Here is a 14,965-nt window from a genome sequence, read left to right on the forward strand (position 1 = left end):
TATCTATATCTATATCTATATCTATATCTATATCTATATCTATATCTGTATCTATCTGTATCCATATTTATAGATATCTATATATGCACACATATATAAATGTGTATATATATACACATATGTGTGTGTGTGTGTGTGTTTCTAGCCTTGGTAGTAATCTCATGAGTTTAAGAGGTCCAGAGCTTTTGGGTCAAAGTCCTGGATACCAAGTAGGAAGGGACCTCTGAAACCACTTTTCAAAGGAGAAGCTTAGACCAAACCATAGATTGGTTTGCCAGAAGATATGAGCATTGAGTGAGTTGCTTGGATTGTGAAGACTAGAAGTAAAGATATAATTCCTGTTTGACAAGGCCACAAAGTATTTCACATTTATTGTTTTGAGTATCAAATTTATGAGAAAATATGAGTTATAGTTTGCTGTATCCGGTTTTCAATATTTATCAATGAGCTCTTTTGACAAAGACTTTTGAGCTTTGAACATTTCTTTTGTGACAGAAGAAATAAATAGCTGTACACTTAGTTCATTCTATAAAGGGCTTTAAAAATACCTTCTAGGTATTAATATACTTTCTAGGGGAGAACTTAAATATAAACTAAACCTAAGATTTAAGAAATTTTCCCTGCTCTTCTGGGGTGGTATTGAGTAGAGACTGTAAGAAGAACTTGGCTTCTCTCTCTTTGGGGCCTAGAATTTCTAGCTTTCCTAGAATTTAACCTGGTCGTCCAGAGCCCAAGGCTGGGTCCTGTTTGTGGGAGAAGGTTCCCTTGATCAACCAGGCTGTAGGTTTATTTCTAGAAAACCATTCCTTAAAGGACATTGAAGAACAAGTTATTAAAGAAAAATCAAGGGCATGGGTAGAGGTGGTGATTTGAACCAGGAAAGATTTTCTTATTCACTATTAGGCATAGGGTTTGTTAATCACCTTTACTCTGCATGTCTTTGAGCAGGAGGCTCCTTTAGATAGGAAATAGGAACACAATGAAACACCCCTAAAAAGAAGATGGGTTTTGAAACAGAAAGAAATAGGAATCTGTTCCTGGAGTCAGAGAGCTAAGAAATGATGACATCTATTACTGTGGTCCTATGGCTACTGGGGAAGGAAAGATGACATTCAATGACAGGAGCATGGAATGAAAGGTGAAGAAGCTAACTCAAATTCGCCTTAGGCCAGCACTTTTAGACTCTGTGTATGGAATTCAAATAGAGAGCTCAAGATGAGGAGAGGAAAATGGAGGCTGTCACATAATTTATGTTAATGATTAACTAGGTATTGAAATTAAGAACCAAAAATTATAATAAATGAATGCATTTGTCTCTTTGTTTTTGTGTGGTTTGCATTTGCCTTTTTTTCATTTTCTAGTAAATGTTTGGTCTAAACAAATGTTTTCCTTGTTTCTGATGAACTAATGCAAAAATAGTTCTTTTTTATGCCAACATCACATCAGTAATGAAAAGTGATGGGAGATGGGATGCGGAATTCAGTGTCTTATCATGCTTATTGATTACCTTCATGACCTTGGGCAAGCAATTTACTTTCCTGGATCTCAGTTTTTTAATCTGTAAAAAAGAGGGGAATAGATCTAGAGGGCTTCTGAGGTGCCTCTAGCTAGATCCATTATTCTAAGGCCCTCTGTATGTTACTGTCAGCAGTAGTGGAAAACTTCAAAGTTGGTGGAGATACTGGAAGGAACCATGAGAGGTACTGAGGTGTGGACGGATGGGGATGGAGGTCCTGACAGTCATTCCCCTTTAGTGTTTAGAATAAGCATTAAAGTCTTACAGGCCTTTAAGAAATGACAGTTACCTGCCTGGTTTTTTTTTATATCAGTCAGTAAATAAGCATTTATTGTATCAGGAAGCAATAAGTTCAAAAGCAGTCTTAGACATTTACTAGTTGTGTGACCTTGGGCAAGTCACATATCCTCTGCCTCAGTTTTCTCCTGTGTAAAAATGGGGATAATAATAGCACCTACATCCCAGGATTGTTGTGAGGATCAAATAAGATAATAATTATAAAGTACTTAGCACAGTGCTTCTCACATTAGCTATCATGTGCCAGGTGTCATGCTAAGTGCTGGGGATATAACGAAAAGCAGAAAAAGTGCCTGCTTTCAAGGAGCTCACAGTCTAATAGGGGAGACGACATGCAGATAACCGTGTATAAACCATAAACAGGACACATTGGATCTGGGCATCCTTAAATAACTGCTTTATGCCTGGAAAATCATTAGCTTTATCATAGGTTAGTATCTAAATAAATATACCAAATAACTGCAATGATTTTGGATCTCTTTTGACATGTGAATTTAAAATGATTAATAATCTCTTCTTATGAATTGGTCATCACGCTCATTCTGAAATCCATTGGCCAAATCAAACAAGACAAAGAGATAGCTTTTGTTAATTAATCATCGTTGACAATTATAGAACTCAGAATTCATGGGTGGTTCTATGAACTCACATACGGAATAAGTTTGATCATTTTGATTCCAGAATCCACTCTGGGCAAAAAAAAAAAATCCTTTAAAATAACATGAGCATTAAAATTGCTTCATCAGTCAAGATGTGACATATGACTACTTATAGAAATCTTGATATTTGATTTATACAAATACTAATAGATATACAAACTAAAATATTCAGAAGATCAAAGGGAACAAAGGTATAAATTTAGCAGAGAATATTTGAACTTACTGAAATTATGTGTTGAAAACAATGATTTTGGGGGTTTAAAATCTTAATAATCTCATGTACATGAAAGCTATTCCCCATAATTAAATTTATTAACTTTGATGAGTCAGTTAAAAAGACAGTTATGATACAAAAGGGACATGGCAAAAATGGACACTATACAAAAATGTAAATAAGCTTTTTGTCACAATGAATTATGCATCTAATAATCTATTATGAAAAAAAGGTATTCAGAGGAGGGCAACCAGGATGGTAAAGGGCGTTGAGTCCATTTCTTATGAGGATCTCGGAACTGCCAAGGGAGAAGAGAAGAATAGGGGTAGAGGAAGGGGAGGCACATGATAGATGTTACCAAGTACCGCGTTTGAAGGACTGAAAAGTAGAAATGGGATTAGACTTTTCTATTTGACCACAAAGGGCAAAGCCAAGCACTGGTGAGCAGAAGCTGCAAAGAAATAAATTTAAGTTTGATGCCAGGGGAGAGCAAACAAACAACACTTCCTAACAGTTAGAGCCGATGATTGTCCAGGGGTGAAGTGAGCTGGCTGTAGTGCTGGTGTGGGCTCTTTCATTAGCGATCTTCAAGAAGAATCGGCATGACCACTTGCTATGGATATGCTTGTGAGGATTCTTTTTCAGTTATAGTTTGGAGTAGATGGCCCCTGGTGACCCTTCCATGGCTAATATTCTATGACTATCAAAAAGCTCGATTTATAGCTACACTTAAGAATAAATAGTACTAGCAAAAAAGACAGAGAAAGTCTATACGTTCATTAATATATATGTTTATAAATAAAACATGATTTGTGAATATACAAAATACATGTTTATATGTAATATACAAATTATAAAGACATGGATATAAAAATAAATATATGTTTATAAATATATAATATAAATGTATAGTATATAAATATATACTCTAATTTATAAACATATAACTAAAACATACTGTTTATAAATATATAACACATAATAAATGTTTATAAATATATAATATATAAATTATAAAGATATAAAGATGTAAATGCTTATTAAATATATGATACAAACATATATTAATATATGCTTTATAAATATATGAATAAAATGTTAATGAATATATAAAATATTATATGTGTGCATGTCTTCTTTAGGAAAACACATCCATGTACAGCGCGGTATAATGGCTAGAGAACCAGGCTTGAAGCTATGGAGACAGGTTTGACTTCTGACAAATATTTGTCTTGCTTCCCAACAAGTCATATAACCTCTCAGCACCCAGTACAATTCTTTAAGAATCTAAGTTTCAGAAAGGGCACCGATCTCTATTCATAAAGGGAGTTTTTTTACTTGGGAGTTCCCTGTGTGAATGAAACCACAGCTTTGGTCCCTATTTCTATGAAGACATGTATAAGATAAAGGAGTTTTGAGCCTGGAAAAATGAACTTCAATTGTATGTTACTTCAGTATTTACATATCTGAAATATTACTTTTATAGGCACTTTTATGCAATATTTTGATTGGATATTGTCTTGATCTCAAAGGCCACTATATTTTGAAGTCACTGTACTCTTTATTTTAACAAGTATTATTAAGTAACTACCATGTGCAGAACACCATTCAAGATATTAGGAGTGATCTATTGTTTGGATAAAATATGTTCTCTGTCCTCATGGAGCTTATTGTGTGGTAGAAGGAACTGCACTTTTATAATTAGCTAATTTACAATTAGCATTTTCCACCAGCTGCAGTCCTTGGATTGGACTCCACCATGATCGTGTCCCCAGAAAAACTCATTATTCTATGGGATTACATCAGCCTTGATCCTCGCACCTCTTTAGGACCCTCAGTACCCTTTGCCCCTCTGATTGGAGGGCTGGAGGGCAGAGCAAAAACTCTTCCCATAGCCTCCACTTAAAGAGGCCTTCTAGGCCAGCCAATTCTTCACTTTCTGTCAGCTGTACTCCTTGGACTGAACTCCACCTGAACCCTTACAAGGTACCTTCTTCCCTACCGCACCTCCCTTCAGCTTTCTTTTGTGTGTTATCTTCCCTCCTTAGATTGTTAGCTGTTTGAGGGCAGGGAAAGCTATCTTTTTTCTTATTCATATTACTACGACTTTGCACAATCTTTGCTACTTGGTGGGCACTTAATAAATATTTATTGACTGACTGAATTAGCTGTAATGAACAATACTGCATGATGAATTCATTAAAGAAATATTTTTTTTTTAAATCATGCTCTGTGAGGCTAGAAAAGTAAAGTTGTCCTAGAAAGTTGAGAACAGGGATAGCTTCAGGGAGGAAGTAACATTTGTTTTTTGGTTAGAAAGAATGTACAAGAACTGAACAGGTGAAAAGAAAGAGGAAGGGAATTCTTGACAACTTTTTGAACAAAGTCTTAGATGTAGGAAACAACACACATGTAGAGGGACAGAGAAAAAAGATTTCATTTGATAATTTAATCATTGTTGACCTTTGAGATAATAACTTCAGTAGAATATTAGGAGAGGAAGATTGCAAAGGATTGAGCAAAGAGTGGGCAGTGAGGAATGGTAGCATAGTTTTGGATACTTCTTTCAAGAAATCTAGCAGCTAAGAGGAGTGAGAAGGGATGGTAGCTAGGAGTTAGACAAGTCAAAGGAAGTGTTTTGTTTTGTTTTGTTCTATTGGATTGGGGACGGGGGAGGGCCGTTATGAACTAGAACTTGATTGAAGGCAGATGGGAAAGGGCCAATTTGAACCAGTGAAATTAAAAATCCATGAGAGCAAGGAGATGACCATTAAAACAAAATGAAAGAAGAAGAGGCAGAAGGAAATTGGATGAATGGTTGGATAAAGAGATTAGACTTTGTGAGGAATTGGGGCATCTCTTTTGCTATGGCCAGAGAGAAGGAAAACAGTGTGAGTGATGATGGTGAACAATTCTGAGTGAAGGGAGTTCACAGAAGCTGGTGTCAATATCAGTAAAGCAGGAGGCTAAGTCACTTGCTGTGGGTGTGGGGTTTGGGGGTCCCCAATAGAAACACTGTCCTACCAAAAAAGAGTTGTTCTCTTCAATGTTCAACAAAGACATCTTACTCATTCTTATGTATATCTTCACTGGCTATCCCCAATGCCTTGGAATTCCCTCCCTCTTTATCTCAGCCAAAATCCACCTTCTGAAAGAAGCCTTTCCCATTCCTCCTTAATGTTAGTGCCTTCATTCTGATATTATCTTCAATTTATCCTGTCTATATCTTGTTTGTACATAGTTGTTTGCATGTTGTCTCCCTTATTAGTAAACTCCTTGGGGCAGGCACTAGGGTTTTGGTTTTTTTGTTTTGGTTTGTTTTTTTTTTTTTTGCCTTTCTTTGTATCTCTGGTGATTACTAGAATGCCTGGAACATAGTAGGCACTTAACAATGTTTGTTGAATTATTAATTGTATTTTGCTTGTATTACTTTTTCATAGGATACTCTTCTTTCACTTCTTTCATAATCAACATTTATAATTGAAGCATTAACTCTTCAAGGTCCATCTCTTTAATGAAAGCTATCTCAGTTCATCCTGCATTCAACCTTTGTACCTCTGAACATCTACAGTATTTACTATCTATCCTACCCATGTATCAGGGTGGGTAACCTATGGCCTCGAGGCCACATGCGGCCCTCTAGGTCTTCAAGTACGGCCCTTTGATTCCAAACTTCATGAAGTAAACGGGCTGCACTTGAGGACCTAGAAGGCCACATGTGGCCACAAGGCCTCAGGTTCCCCACCCCTGAGCTAGCTATTTACCTCCTCCCTCATTATATATAAATGGTTCATGTGTGTAGCTCCCCAGCTAAACGTTAAGCTTCACAAATACAGAGACTATTCTTTATATTTCTTTTGTAGCCCCCATAGAACAATGCTATTGTAGATAATCACAATGCATTTAATCTTATTTTCCTGCCTAAGGAATCAAATAACAATCTGATCATTTTTCAGCCTGAGCAGGTCATAAAGACCATCTGCTAAAGTGGAAAAGGGATGAAGGTCTACATCAATTTGAGGGAGAACACATGCTAAAAAAGCTGCAGATCCTGGAAATACTTAATTTGCCTCTACAACCCTTTAATTGAAAGTGCCAGTAGGAAGCAGGTGTCTTCTATTTCATTTTTTTCTTTCTATCCATTCATACCACATGTCCATTGCTATTCTAGTATAGCCTCAGGTTGGGCTACTTTTCCACTTTCTCCTTTAACTGTGACTCATTTATGGGGAAGGTGAGAGTTGTAAATGCAAGCAACAGAGACCACCTATGTCAGGATATCCAGATGGCCTCTAAAGTAGGCTCTGTAACTCATGCCTAAGATACTATGCAATAGTCCTTTCTTCAATGGACAGAATCCCAATCTAATATTACTGGCTCCAAGATGCTATTCTGGTGGGAGTTGGTAAAATCTTGCACTGGGGAACAGTTCAGTAGTAATGACATTTGCTACTAGTTTGCTTTTATTATCAATCATACCGACAACTTGGCTTCAGTTTCTTCCAGTCATGTGTCATGCTCAATTCCATTTTCATGATTTTGCCAGCCTAAGTTTTCTCTTTTTTAAGCACATGCCTCCTCTCTCATGACATTTTAGGACTTTTCCCAGGACTGCTTTAGAATTCTATTTTCTTTTGAAGGAATAATCTCATATTTAGTATTACGACTGATAGAAACATGACAACTCCTTTAGGTTTTTTGTTTTTTAAGTATTTGATTTTCCTACATTGGCTTATATTTCCTTGCCATTTGTATTGGAACAAGTAAACTTTTTATTTGTTTCTATATTTGCTATAACTGGTTGATGATGATTCCTAAGTTCGAGGAGACTTCACAAAGAGAAAAACAATATATATCTATATATATGTATATGTATATGTATATGTGTGTGTGTATGTGTGTGTGTGTGTGTGTGTGTGTGTTTGTTCTTTCAAATGATCTTTGCTAGCCACTAAGTCCTTTTCTATTCTTTCTTTATCCTCAGGCTCCTGGAATAATCTGAAGAGCCAACGAATACAATTTTACCATTTTTATTATTGACAATAAGTATACATCAACATATTAAGAGAGATCAGGATCTAGTAAAAAGTCAGCAATTTGCTTAAGAGAACTTCAGATACACGTTATTCTGTACTTGGGCAGGTAAAGGTGATGCAGGTAGTTACTGAACTTGGAAAGGCTGATGGAACAGATGGTTTTTTAGGTTCTTTAAAGGAGAAAAGCCAGGTGGACAGATGCTTTGTAAAGGAGATGAGTGAGAGGTAGGGAAGGAAGCCTGGCTCTGATTGAATCACATGCAGGCTGAGAGGAGATAGAGCCTAGAGAAATGCATTCTGTACTAAATCAACCTCATAGATTCACAATTACTCTAGAAACCCTGACCTTTAGTAAAATGGAAACCCATGTTGTTTCCTCAAACACATGTTTTTGATGAATACATGAAAATCATTTATTAGCAATTTTTATCCTTAAGTAAAAAGTTAACCCCAAAGGTAACTCTTCTTTTTTTTTTTATTTTCTGCTAAGAAACTTTTTTCCCTTATTATGCCTCTTATACATCTTCTACTGGCTGACACTATAAGTGATAAAGCAAAGATTGAGAGTTTCCATCCACATCACATGGCTACTCCCACATAAGTAAGAAATATCTAAATCTTAGTCTTGGGAACTTGTTGAATTTCTAGTGGTCAGCAAAAAGTATTACTTTGTTAATTATATATACACACACACATACACATATATATGTATGCTATGTATATATGTATATATAAACATAGACACATATCTCAATGAGTTTTGAAATACATATGTGTACCTATTTATATATACATATTTATATATATTTCAAAGCACATATGTGTGTACGTATATGAAGATATGTATATACATACACATAAAATTTCAGAGCTCTTTGAATTCCTCTTCCCTTGCCTTCTGTTTTTTGAACTTAGTTTTCACAATAGGATATTTAGAAAAAATATACTTCAGTGTTTTTTCACTGAGTGATTAATTGAATTATGACACAGAAAAGAGTAGAATGTACCCTTGGCTACATCCTGGTTGGACTAGATAACTTCTCAGGTCTCCTTCAAATCCTCAAATTCTAGGGTTCTGTATGGTGTTTAAAAATCTTTCTATGTACCGTGAGTCATCTTGTATATGAAAACATTTTAGTCCTTCTCCACTGAAGTTTCTTCTTCTACTCCTTCTGACTCACGGTGGGTGAAATGGGATTAGGTGGGCATACTTCTTGTTCTTATCTCCTGATGCCTCTCTATTGCTAGACCTTTGTTCCTGCCACCTTCTCTCAGAAATCTTTTTTGAAGTTCATATAATCTGTTTACACCACTTCATTCTTGTTGTCATTGTCAGAAAATATCTGGAATATCCTCCATGACTTCAACACTTGGCTTCCAGTCTTTCTAACTCATTCCTTGCCATCACCCTCGGTGACTATTTAAACACCACAGATTCTTAGGTGCCTAACTTCTTTGATTCCACTTCAGTACTAATAATCATAAGCATCGTTGCATCTTCACCCTAACATATTGTTCCATTATCAGTTTTTTGGTCCCTCCTCCTACTTTCCCAGCCTACCAAATAATTTCATTTCTTTCCTGGCCCTCAATCTCAAATTTTCAAAGTTCTCAAACTTTTCCACAGTGCCAGAACCCTTCAGTTTAAACAAAACATTAAGAGAATTCTTGTAGAAAAAACCCTCTATAACTATTTCCAATGCCTATTAACAAACACATAAGGTTCATTAAAAAGAAAAAAAAAACAAATCTGGGTTGTTTCAGGGTTGTTGGTAGCAGTTGGAGATGTACTACCCCAGATAATTTTGCCTTATGTCCTTCTGATGTACTTGTTTAATAATCCTGAGCCCCCGACTAACTCTCACTGTCCTGTTTTTAGTCTGCTAAGCAATGGTCCTTCGGGAGGGAGTGGTAGCAAGTTGTCACCTTGCACAGCAAACTCCAATTTCATTCCTTTCTCAGTAGGAAATGCAGAATTTCTCTTTCCATTTAAAGCATTTCTGCTTCATAGCAAAGTTAATCCAACAGAAGTAGAACTCCTATTTTTGTTCCCCAATATCCAAACCTTGAGTTCATCCTTAACTCTTTCTATTCCCTCAACTCCCAAATCTAATGAGATGCCAAGTCTTATTCTCCTTTTTCTACAGAATCTTTTTCACCTCTGCCCCCCTACCTGTCACCTACACAACCTAGCCTAGTTCAGATGCTCATCACCACTTACCTGGACAAAAGCAATGCTCTACTGATTGTATTCTGGTCTCCTGTCATTCCCTTCTCCAATCCATCATCCATTCTGTTATGGATTTATATAGAAATTCCTTAACCCCTTACAATAACTCTTCACTGGATTAGAAACACCTTGTTACCTATTAGCAAAGGGGGAGCTGTACTGTAAGATATTCTTTTACATAGATGTTCTGACTCCCTAAACATATCATAAACTCAGTGAGGCCAGGGACTGTTTCTTACCTTTCTTTAAAGCCCTGGCATCTAGCTAATGCTAATGCTAATCTAGCATTAATCTAGTTAATCTAGCTCCTTCTGGAAAAAAAACCAAAGAACAAAAAACAATTATTTCATCTTTACTGTCTAAATCTTGTATTTGTTGTTGTTTGTCTTTAGTTCCTAAAGAGGGCCAATGACTTCAGGAGGATGATGTCTTGACTTTGCAGGTGAATTGGATTTAAGTGAGGCAGAGTTGTGCAAAGTCATCAGCCTCATTCTTGCCTCCAGAGTCATCAGAGTCCAATGGCAAGACACAGGTCAAGTTGACTGAGGATGACCCAGGATACAGTGGAGGACCTTGGCCTTTTTTTTAAGCTTTCCCAAATCTCAGTTTGTTTGAGGCAATGCTCATTCAGTAATGAAAGTCTAGGTAAGAATTGAGGCAAAAGTTGGCCTAGTTTGCCTTCATAAGAAATCAACCTGAGAGTGGAAGACAATCAGAGTTTCTGGCCAAAACAGAAACACTTAACTATTTACACTCACTCTGAGCCATCAAAACCCAAAGAGCAAATGAGGCCTAGGCTGAGGCCTATTGAGCAGTACTGAAAGCCAGAGTGATTTGGGTTTATAGGCATAGTCAAGTAGCCCCATTTGAATCCCAATGGGTTTTATCAAATATATATTTACATATCTGTCCAGATCCTCCCACTAGACTGCAAACTCTTAAAGGGCAGGGATTATTTTACTTTCTTACTTCTTTGGTGTTTTAGTCCTTGTTACTTCTTTTGAGCCTTGCATATCACTTGTTGAATTACAGACCAACCCATCCACACAACAATTCCTTTGCATTCTAATGAATGAGACTTTTCTGAAAATGACATGTAAAACAGCCTCCAGTGCCCCTTCACATGGGCCTCAATAAATGTTACTGGTGGTGGAGGACTACTTTTGCTTTGTTTTCTCTGAATCCAAGATTTCATCTATCTAGGAAACTTTCTATTCATGCAGATCTATCAATTCTTTCAACTGGTATTTCATTTTCTATGTTCAGAAGTTCTGGGCAATTCTCTGCATTATGATGTGAAGGTATTTTGTGTTTGTTTGTTTGTTTTTTGGTTTTTTTTTTTGACATGTGTTCTTCTCAGAGACTATGATGCTTAGGTTTTTTCTATACACCCTGTATTTGAGATTGATATGTTTGGTTTGGGTTGTGAGTATATTTTCTTTTAATGTTGTTTTTTGCTTTTTTTCTTCTAGGTTGTCCTTCACTTTTGTGTATTTGCATTGCCAATCTATTCTCTCTTTTATTTCTTTGCTGAGACTTGCCATTAAAGATTCTAGATTCTGCCCACATTTTTTTACTGTGCAGGCCATAATTCTACTCTCATAATTTACATTTCTCTTTTAAACCTCTCAGGAACAACATGTTGTAGAGCCATATTTTCCTCAAATTCCACAGGGCCTCCTGTCTCATCAAGTGTTGGATCATTTTCTATTGTTTGCAGTAGTTGTTCATAGACGCCTGAACTTGTTTACCAGCTCTGGAAGCCGTATTTCCTTCTCCTATTAATGCTTTCTCTGTTGATTTATCTGTTTGTGTTCAAAGTCTTTGAGTTTTCTTCTTTCTGAGATCTTAAGTAATTTCAGTCTCCCCATCCCCCCTTTACTTTCTCCTTTTGGAGAATTGATGCCAATTGGATGTTGGGCTCTTTTCCTCAGGCTTAGTGGAGTGCTGCAAAGCCCCCAACATGCATGGCATCATGTCCCACTACCTCTCTTCCTCAGTTCTCTGGTCTGTTCATAAAGCTGCCATGTTGATATGCTTTGGGTTTCATTTCCTTAGTTTTGGTCTCCAAGTCTCTGGGAGGACGTAAGGGTAGGAGTTGAGCTCCATTTCAAGTTTAGACATATGCCCTCCTCCTTTACCTCCGTTTTTCAGCTCTTTTATAGAGATTTCTTGCAGCACAGAATGCTGCCCACCATGGAGATAGATGGCTGTGTGGCCCCAGCAATCTTCTACAGCCTAGAGCATTGCTACTGTGCTGGGTGTCTGTCATGAGCAAACTTGAGCAGCCTGGGTCAGTTACTGATAGTGAAGTGTGTGGTGGGGGAGGGAAGCTGAGTGAACACAGGGTGTCAGTTTATTTTTTCTTTTTTCTTTTTTTTTTTTTTACTGTTTTTTGGATTCCAGGTGTCCTAGACCTTGAAGACAGCTGAAGTTGTTTTGGCACATAATTTCTGTTTCGTAAAAGTTTGAGAGGTTGAGGTATCACACAAAATGTCTAGGCCTGCATCTTGTTGATCATGTGACCTAGATGTCATACCCATAAAGACTGGCAACTCATCTATGATAGTTTCATAGAGTTGCCTGGTGATATTAAGAGATTAAATGTCTTCTCACATCTAAATTCTTTCCAGGGAACTGAGAAGCAGGTGGGAGTAGAACATTTTTTAGGGTTGTAGTTCAGTGATAATTAGATTGCATTCAAGAGGGGTGGGGTGAGGAAAGAGGTGACATTAGACAACCAGAACACATTTGCAATTGATTGGCAGAAAAAAGAAATCTATGACTTAAGCTACCATTTTTGAACAGCAGGGTATCTGACAGGCTCAAACAATCAGGCCAGCAAAGTAGTTCTGTGTGAAGCAGTGAATAAATAATCATCAGAAACTATCTACATGCTAGAAAAGTAACCTTAAGGGCACACACACACACACACACACACACACAAAAACCAAAAACATTTTATCAAAAAGGTGTAAAGGAAGGTTCACTTTAGTAATAATAACAAAGACAATTTAAAGATCAAGTTTCAATTTGTTAAAAAGATAAAATTATTATATATAAGATTAAATTCAAAGAAGTATTAAACAATAGAAGTCATTGTGATCCAGGTTCTAGAAATTGATGAGAAACAGAAGATATTGTCTGTAGCTTGAGTATCTACTATTAGAAAGACAGGAGTTTAGTGTTTGATTTAACTTAAATTTTCTCAACAATTAGGGATTCATAGGGCAATAGAGCCAGAGATGTAAGGGATCTTAATGGCTAAGTTCTTTGTTTTAGAAACCAGGAACTGAGACCTAGAGAGGTTAGATGACTTGGTGTAGTTATGGGGTTTGAACCCTGGTTCTCTGCTCCTACTTCCATGTCTGTATTCTTTGTAGACTCTTAATTTAATCAGTAAACCATGGCCTCATATTAGACATTTTGATCCTCCGGTGTTGAAATTGTGGTCTTCTGTCAGGGTTTAGGCCTGAGGTAGAATGTGAATAACCCACTAGGTCCTCCTCCTGCCTCCCTCACTGAGTGGTTTTAGGTATGCAGTTTTATATCTCTCTGCCTCTGCTGAGAAAATGTTGGGAAAGGTGAGAGTTATGCTGACTACCTCACCAAAGTAACTGAGGGGTCAATCAAAGGAAGGGACGAAAATTGAGTTTATAGATCTCTCAGATGTTAGAGTCATTTTAAAACTTCTTTCCCCCTTTAGCCTCATATCTAACATATAATGGCTGTTATGCTGACCTCACTGTTATATGCCTGTGAAACCCGAACACTACACCAACGCTGTGCCAGGAAACGGAGTCACTTCCATTTGAATTGTATTAGGAAGGTTCTGATCCTTGGTGAGATCAAGTACCAGTCACTGAGGCCTTTCTCAGGCTGAACTGCCAAGCATTCAAACTCTACCTCGATGGGCTGGCCACATTGTTCAAATGCTAAACACATGTTTGGCTAAAAGACTATTTTACGGGGAACTCACACAAAGCAAGCACTCACATGGAGGTCAGAAGAAGTGATACAAGGACACTCTCAAGGTCTCTCTGAAGAACTTTGGAGTCAATTGTGTGATATGGGAGACACTGGCAGCGGACCGCCAGCATGGTGTGCCTGCATCAAAGAAGACACTGCGTTCTATGAATGAAGCAGAATTACAGTAGCTCGAAAGAAATGAGAGACGCACAAATGTAGAGACATCTCCACTCCAAATGTTCATGTGGGCTGTCTGTGCCTGACCTGTGGCGGAGCCTCCCAGGCTTGTATTGGTCTGATCGGCCACATTTGGACACACCGTACCTTGACTCCAACACAGTGATGTCATCTTTGAGAACGAAAAACAACCAAGTCCTGCTTATTTCTTCTTGCCAATGGATCTTGGGCCCATTTTCACAGGCACGAAGCCCAGTTCATCTAATTCCATCCTAGTTCCCATCACATCTAAAATACTGTTAATAGCCTTCTAGAACCCTTGATTTACACATTTTCCTTCTTCATTTTAGTCTACAAAGGACTAGGATAATAGTCTTCAAATGTTATATTTAAATAAATCATTCTTCTTCTCAAAGGATCATAGTGGCTTCCTCTTACCTAGTGTTCTAAACCCAAATTCCTCTTCTTGACATTCAGAATCCTTCATCACCTCTTAGGCACGGCTTTCAAGTCCATCTCCAATCTGACTCCAGTCTACTTTGTCAGGATTTTCTCAAATTGCACCCCTTCACACAGTCTACACTGCAACCAAACTGATCACCATCTCACAAAGTCATCCTCTCTTTCCTAAACCTATGCCTTTATTTATACCATCTGTGCTGTCTGGAATTAATTATTAAGAAACAATTGAATAAGCACATATTAAGTGCTTACAATGACCCAGGCACTGCAGATACAGAGAGAAAATGAACACACTCTCTGCTTTCTGGGAGCTTACATTTTAACATGAGAAAAAATGGTTAAACATAAGTAGAAAGGATGTGTGTGTGTGTGTGTGTGTGTGTGTGTGTGTGTGTGTGTGTGTGT

The 14,965-nt window shown here is 37.3% G+C and overlaps 1 protein-coding gene across 2 annotated transcripts in view; it reads right to left on the reverse strand.

Moving 5' to 3' along the window:
- LOC114024535 (bifunctional heparan sulfate N-deacetylase/N-sulfotransferase 4) overlaps window positions 1-14,965 on the reverse strand; it is a 342,555-nt gene that overhangs the window by 39,468 nt on the left and 288,122 nt on the right. The gene's annotated exons all lie outside the window — the stretch shown is intronic.

Source organism: Vombatus ursinus, unplaced genomic scaffold, assembly GCF_900497805.2.
Source record: "Vombatus ursinus unplaced genomic scaffold, bare-nosed wombat genome assembly UNPS02014821.1, whole genome shotgun sequence".
Lineage (NCBI taxonomy): Eukaryota > Metazoa > Chordata > Mammalia > Diprotodontia > Vombatidae > Vombatus > Vombatus ursinus.